Source organism: Pseudonaja textilis, chromosome 4, assembly GCF_049901715.1.
Source record: "Pseudonaja textilis isolate UNSWEBS1 chromosome 4, rPseTex1.2, whole genome shotgun sequence".
Lineage (NCBI taxonomy): Eukaryota > Metazoa > Chordata > Lepidosauria > Squamata > Elapidae > Pseudonaja > Pseudonaja textilis.
Genome location: NC_141993.1, coordinates 82,368,380 through 82,376,208, shown reverse-complemented (window position 1 = coordinate 82,376,208; position 7,829 = coordinate 82,368,380).

Below are 7,829 nucleotides of genomic sequence, written 5' to 3'. Positions count from 1 at the left end.
TGAGCTGTTTGTGAAATTTTATAACAGAGTGTCTGTGTAAAACAAAACAAAAACAAAAAAGGAAATCCCTTGACGACTCTTAGGACACTTTGCCTCTTTCTTGCTCGATGACTTTTTTCTCGCCCTTAGCGGCAGCAGATCCCAGATAATTCATTAGAAGCCAAGGGGCTCTGATCACCACAGTGTTAAAACAGATGATCAGATGCATAACATAAATGTTGAAATGTTTAAGGATTTAGATTTTGAGCTTCCTTCTAACAGCCTCTTAATGAGATTAGGGTCAGGAAATTGAAGGATACGTATTTGCTTGAGACGGTGTTTGATGGATGTATTTTTGTGGGGACTGAATAATTGTAACTGAGATCTATTTCTCATCTTCTGTAAACTTTTTGTCTAGCTTAAGACTGAATGTGGGGCTGCTTCCAATTTCTAGCAAAGGAACCTGTACTCTCTTTGAACTGCATCACTCCAAATGTATGTGGGGCGTATTCTGAGCGCATCCACACATTATAATTCTACTTTATATATTCCAGGTAGAAAAGCTTTCTCTCCTATGAATCTTGCATATGCAGGGAAGTGTTACTATTGCCTCTTTAAGACTCCAGCACAATGTTTCTCTTGAAATCTGCATTCACTGCGTGAAGACTCTTTAATACTTCATTAGTATTACTAGCACATTGTTGTTCAACCTTGGCAACTTTTAAGATGTGTGGACTTCAGTTCCCAGAATTGCCCAGCCAGCTTGCTGACTGGGGGATTCTGGGAGTTGAAATCCACACATCTTAAAAGTTGCCAAGGTTGAGAAAGACTACCTTGGTATATGTCACTTCAATTTTTTTTAATGAGCTATTTGAAACTTCAGTTAAACCCATCACCCACTACAAGAAGTGCAGAATGCTCATTTTAATAGCTGCTGTGCCAACCAACGGGGCGCGTTCACCTAGACATTCCAGGAAACTGAACTGCTTTTTAAAGTTTTTGTTAAGTCTTTTTTGTTAAGTCTCGGGGAAACATTAACAAATGAACTTGCCTTCCCCAGTCTTCCTCTTCCCTTAAAAGAGATCCCATTGGGCAAGACTTCCCGTGACTTGCCATGGCTCCAGTCTTCTCTGAAGTAACAAGTATTGTAGGATCCTGCTTTTGGCTTTTTAAATTTTTGAGGGGAGGTCATCTAATAATTGGCCATATTTATGTTGTTATTTATGTTGTCATAAATATACAAATGGGTAGCTGAAAACATGCTTTAGAAAAATCCTGGAAATTAGTTTTCTTGCTGTCTGTACTTGTAGCAGGTATGAAGTGCATCTGATTGTTAATGGACTGGCCTGAAATGTAGGTTCATTTCTATATTAATAGTCTGATTTGATGGTAGAGGAAACATCCAATGTTATATGTCTTCTAAGATCTCCACTGTCGGAACATAGGTTGGTAGTTCTTGAAATTTTTCAAACATATTTTGTTGCAGTGCCATTTGTTTTCTCAACTTTGACCAATTTTTTATCCTCTATTCTGGCTTTTTTTTTTTTTTACTGGTGGCAAAAGTGCCAAAGCATGTGCCAAATTGTTTTGGATGTAGAAGCTCTTAACAGTTCATGAATCCTTTGTTAACATCCAGAGAGAAGTGTTCTTTCTAAAAAAAAAAATTATACGTTTTGGGGTACATACCTGCACCTTTTTACTGTCTTTGATATGGTTCATTCTTTTCACATCTGATACTGATGTGATTTCACCCCAAGGGATTTATTATTTTTTTCTAATGTTGTAATACAGCTCTTCATTCTACGATCACCTCACCCTTAGTCCACTACTTGTCTCCTTGGTATTCAATATATATTTTGTAAGGGCATTAAGATTGCCTTGCATGAGTAAGAAAAATTTAAGAGTAAGAAAAAAGGCCCAGCCCCAAAATATTCAGAACAGTGAGTTGTTCCGTTTGCCAAAGAAGCTGGGAGCCATCATACAGTCTCAGTTTTATTACTTTAGTACAGGGGTGTCCAACCTTGGCAACCTTTAAGACCTGTGGTCTTCAACTCCTGGAATTCCCCATCCATCCGTGCTTGCTGGGGAATTCTGGGAGTTGAAGTCAGATCCTAAACCTGCCTCAACCTAAACCTAAACAGATCCTAAACCTGCCACGGTTCACCACTCCTGCTTTAGTGTTTTGGTTATCCTACTTCATCAGGAATAGTTTGTAATCGCATATTGGATTTGGGGAATAATTCCCCTAGAAAGCAGAACAGCTTGCATAAATACGTGGCTGGATGCATCTTAAGAGTCCTTAGTGTAAATTGTAAGAATTAAAACTGATTTCCCAATACAGTTTCCCAAAGTACATTTGCCTGGAAGTGCATAAAATGAAACGGAGTTTGAATGGATGTCCTGCAGTGGGATTGGCCAACCTTGTGGGTTCTGGAGATGCAAGTTCTCTTCCTACCCTCCCATGGAGTTGGAGGATTTATAGCTGCTGTTAACATCTGTGGAAGAGGCAGGGCTGAAATTTCAGACTTCTTTTTTTTTTTTTTTGGCCAGAAGGGGTTTAGGAACAAAAGTACAAAGCCTTAAAGTACTTAAGTTTCCTCCTTCACTCTCCTAAATGGGGAAAATCAACCCGATCATGTGTTTGCTTTGCTGCTGTGGGTGCTTGACACCTCTGCAAAGTGAAGGCCGCATTCTGAAATCTTTGCTCCTGCCTCTTCTGGTCTCTATGGGCCACCCATTCCTGTCCTACAGTGCAGGGTTTCCCAACCGTGGCCATTTCCAGGCATACGGAGTTCAACTCCCAGAATTCCATTGCCATTGCGGGAGAATTCTGGGAGTTGAAGTCCAATTTGCCAAGGTGTATGGAGCAAAGACCCTTGAGGGTGTTGATTCCTGCTGTTGTTCCTTCTCTTATTTTCCTGCCTCCTGCGAGAGTTTTTGTCTCCGGGGCTGACCACGCTTTAGGATTAAGGAACTTGCCGTTGTCAGATTGAATGGCTGTAGTATTGCCAATTGAAGTAGCGCCCCCTTGAACGGACCGTGCCCTCAAAGACGAATTGTACAGTTAACTTAAGAAGTGGTGTCTGCAGAGTCCCATTGGTGATTCAGAAAGCACTGTAGGCCAGGGATGTCTAACTTCGGCAACTGTTAAGACCCGTGGACTTCAACTCCCAGAATTCCCCAGCCAGCATAGCTGGCTGGGGAATTCTAGGAGTTGAAGTCCACGGGTCTTAAAAGTTGCCACAGTTGGAAACCTGTGCTGTAGGCTTTATCCAAGAGTGAGCCAAGCCAGGTCACATAGTGCCTCCCTCTGCAATAGGGCTCCTTACCTGACCAATCTGTATATAACCAATTTTTCCCCTCTTAGCTAGAATACTTAAGTCCTGCATGAATAACTGAGCTGTTGGATATTCTCGTAAACTTTTCTGACTTCCTTCTAGCCCTCTTCTTAACTGCAGTTCCTCCCTTGATGAACATTATTTTTTTTGGGGGGGGTGGACACACTCCTGAGTAGCATTTGCTACAGCTAGAAGGGAAAATACCTGTCCCTCTAGATGTGGCTGAAACCATCTCACACAGGACCTGTTGTGTGTGTGTGGGGACCCATGCATCCTTGCACCTTCCCTTCCCTTTTTTTAAAAATTAGGTCCTTGCGCTACTCAGACTACTTCCATATTTGAGGCATTGCAAGTCTTATTTTTTTTTTCCCCCCCTTTCGTTGAAATAAAGATTGTGTAAAATACATGCAAGACTGTTAAATGCTTAGTGGTGTTTTGGTGAGTCTGTTCACAGTGTTAACTCAATGATTAATAAATAAGATTTTTTTTTTGAAAAAAAAATGTGCCTGACTTTCTTTGATTTTAAATAATGTGGGGATTTCTTAAAAGATATTTCAGGCCTTTATTTTTACAACAGGATGGTGCTCTCTCTCGTTTCCTTCTTGCTGCAACAGATCTCTCTGTCAATCCCAGCCTCTTCTTCCTCCTCCTCCAAAGGAGTTAGTTGTGTCTGGCTCGTTTTCATAAATGAACACAGTCTTTGTGCTTTTGCTGTTAACAGTTTATTCCAGGAAGTGTGCAGTAGGGTTATTTCTGAACCTTCACTTGTTACCGTCTTCTCTCTCGAAGAAGAAGAAGAAAAAAACCCTCCAAAATATTTCCAGGTACCAAGTGAATTCTGCACTTGCCTCTCTTGGATTGTATGTTCAGAACATCTTAAAATCTTTCTATTCAACCAAATTCGTTAAACAAAACAACAAAACCCCACAGAGATTTGTGCCATTTTTTTTTTCTCATAGTGTTAATAGGGGGACGGGGTGGACACTTGCTATGAATTGTTTATAGTTCTTCCCCGAATGAATCTTTTCTTTGTAATTGTACAGTGTCTCGGTGGAAAATGTTGCCTGACTTTAACATTGTAACCAATAAACAAGTGCTTTTAACTAGGCGTTCTCTCTTTCTCCTGTTCAGTTGATTTCATGTCTGCCTGTTCTTCAGCGTATTGCATCTAAAAAGTCCCACTCTCTCAAAGAACCTGGATATTACGTCATGCTAGAAAACAAGTGCAAAAAAGAAATCTTTTCAACGATGTTACGGTGTTAAAGGATTACCCTGTAATTCGACTTTACGAATCCTGTTCATTCAAAATATGGGGCATTGTTGTTCAACAGCCATTCCTTTTAAATTATTTAGGTCACTTTTTTAAAAAATGGATATGTATATTAAACACATCACGTGCCTTTTGCCACAGAACAAAAAGGAACTATTTTTTTTCCAAAATAGAAGAAAGAATTAACTACAGTACATGCTCTGCCTGCCAATCAGGTATATCCACTGATTTTGCACTGGTGGAATTTCTCTTTTTAATTTTTTTAAATAGAATTTCAGAAGGTGATTGATACAGTGTTCAGAGGCAGACTTTACCTCCACTCACACAGATAAGCACCAGAATATAAACTGACAGAAAACAGCAGTCCTTACTAGCACTGATGAAATTATCTAATTGGGGCAAGGAACCGTCTACAAGAAAACAAGCTTAGAGAGTACCAAGGAGCCCACATTTCAACCCTGAGCTACAAATATTCTCCTTCACTAATCCTTATCTTCCTCCTTGTTTCCATCTTCTGCCTTATGAAAGAACTGAGATGTTCTCACTGGATTTGGGTGTAGTTCATTTTTTAGCTTTAAATGATTTTGGGATTCGTTCTTCCCTCTTCTAAATCTAACCAGTTGCCATCTTATTTCTGGCAATAGAACGAAGCTAAGAAGTTTCTAGTATAACCAGAAGAACTTTAATGCAGTATGCCTCAGGCTGTATTCTGTAAATAGCCATTTCCTGCAAGCATTTGGGACTCGAGATTTTCTCATTTATTCAGTTTCTATAGCCGCCCATTTCAGCCAAGTGACTTTGGCAGCTTACCATTCTAAAACTATAAAACAATTAAAAGCATCCAAAGAATAAATCCAGCGGCTGAGATAGTTACCAATTAACAATAATGCCAAGAAATGGAGTCCTTAACTTAAACATGCTGAGCCCGGGCCCAGAAATATAGCTAAGTTTTAAAAGTAACCAACAGGGCTGCGGCCATTCTAATCTGAGAAGGGAGAATATTCTACAAAACGGGCTGTTATAGCAAACAAGGCTTAGTTCCTGCCAGTTGACATTCTAGCTGAAGGGATCTACAGAATTTGAATCTAATTGGACAAATTGGAAAAAAGATTGTCGGTCAGGTAACTGGTCCCAAATCATTTAAGGTTTTAAAAGTGACAACCAGCAACCTTAAATTGCACCTGGAAGCACATCCGTAGCCAATGCAGCTCACATAGTAGTGGTATTACATTCGCTATTATTTACTATCCGCACAGCCATATTCTCCACCAGCTGAACTTCCCAAATGCTCTTCTAGGGCAGCCCCATCCAGAGCATATGGCAGTCATCAAAATTGTGATCGTTTTGATACAATTAACATTTTTGGTGTATAGATCCCCCCCCCCAATTTTGTACTGCTGCAACAATTAATATAAAACAATCCTGATTATAATCCCTACACGTGGATATTAGTTTTAGAAGTTCCCCATAAAGTAGACTGCCTTAAAACAGTGTTTCCCAAACAGCCATTTTAAAGTGTGTGGACTTCAACTCTCAGAATATCTTGGTCAGCATTGATGACGGATATTCTGGGAGTCGAAGTCCACACATCTTAAAATGGGTATGGTTCAGAAAACACTGCCTTAAAAGTATTAAAATGGTGGATCAAAGCCAGTACACAAAAACAGGTTCCTAGTTTTAACCACATATATTAGGGAAAGGCAGGTAACATGCCACTGAGAGGAGTTTGTGTGACTTTTCCTTATTTTAGGGAAATCGTGAACTTTTAAAAACGTGTATTGGAATGAATTACAGGAACCCAATATACATTACAGGTTGCAACTCCAGATATTATAATAATTTTATTTACAGCCATTACTCCATTTATCACTCTTTGGTCATAATTTAGCAGTTAACACCTCCCATGAGTTGGTGACCAGATGGACACACTCACGTTTTCTTGGCTACAATATGGAAGTAGTTTTCTACGGCTGCCTTCTAGGATGCTTTTCCATTTTTCATTGCAACTTGTAGCCTTGAACTTCTTGTCCACCTTACAAAGCTGGTGTCCCTTTGCTTCTGCAGAATGAATCAAACTCAATTCATGCTGCCCCCCCCCGCCCCAGCCCAACGCTGGGGCTCCAAGGCATGTTCTGTAGCTCTTGAACCAAAAGGAAGCCAGCCATACATATGCAATTGTGGGGCATGTGTTTATAGACAAAATCAAAATGTCTTAAATAGAAACAAGGACTACAGCAGGAGCGTCCAATCTTTTGGAACTTTAAGAACTCTGGACTTGTAACTCCCATAACTCCTCAGCCAGTCATGCTGACTGGGCAATTCTGTGAGTTGACGTCCACACGTTCCCAAAGTTAAGACGCCTCTGGAACAGAACAATGGTTTTCATCTTTGCTGAGAAATTCTGGGAGTTGAAATCCACGTATCTTTAAATTGCAAAGCTTGAAAACGTAAGAGGTTTTAATATTCCCAACCAGATGTCTACTGAGCATTTTCCATTTTAAAGACATTTCTGGAAGCTCATATGAGGATGTAAATAATGTATGTATGATGTTTTTATGCCCTGCTGAAGAGACTTTCCTAGAAAGAAGGGATATTATTCGGTAATTTCTTTGCTCTATTTTAAATTTCTTCCATGCTAAAATCCTGGAAGGAAAAATGGCTGCAATTTTTTAACCAGTTTAGTTGTGTATGGTTCAAGTTGTCGTTTTGTTTAACATCTCAGTAAATGTCACTAGTTCCATCTACAATTACTGCATTGATCTGACATAAGAACAGAAGCATTCCACATTAAACATTCAGAGAATAATACAAGAGTTGCCTCTTGTTGAACAAGGCAGAAATTTGAGAAAACTGCTAATGGTGTTACTAGCTCTTTGTATCTTAGGAATTCTTACCGAGCCTCACCACAACACCCAATATTTTTTAAGAACTGAAGTTAATTTTCACTGTGTTCTTTAATTAAAATTACTTCCATGACAATTAAGCTGCAAAGAAAGTCTTTCATATATTAACACATAAATGATGTAATTCAAAAGCAGTAGAAAGTACCAACCAAAAATTGTCATGAGAAGAGAGAAAAGCAGGAAAAATGCCTTCTGTTGGGTCAACCATTATGACATCCCATCAGCACAGAAAGAATGGACCAGTAATGCCATGTGTGGGTTTCCAAAACTGATTTGAGACATTAACCCCTGACATTAATCTTAAAGACATTTCAGCTGTGAAAGTAAAGGAAGGAAGGA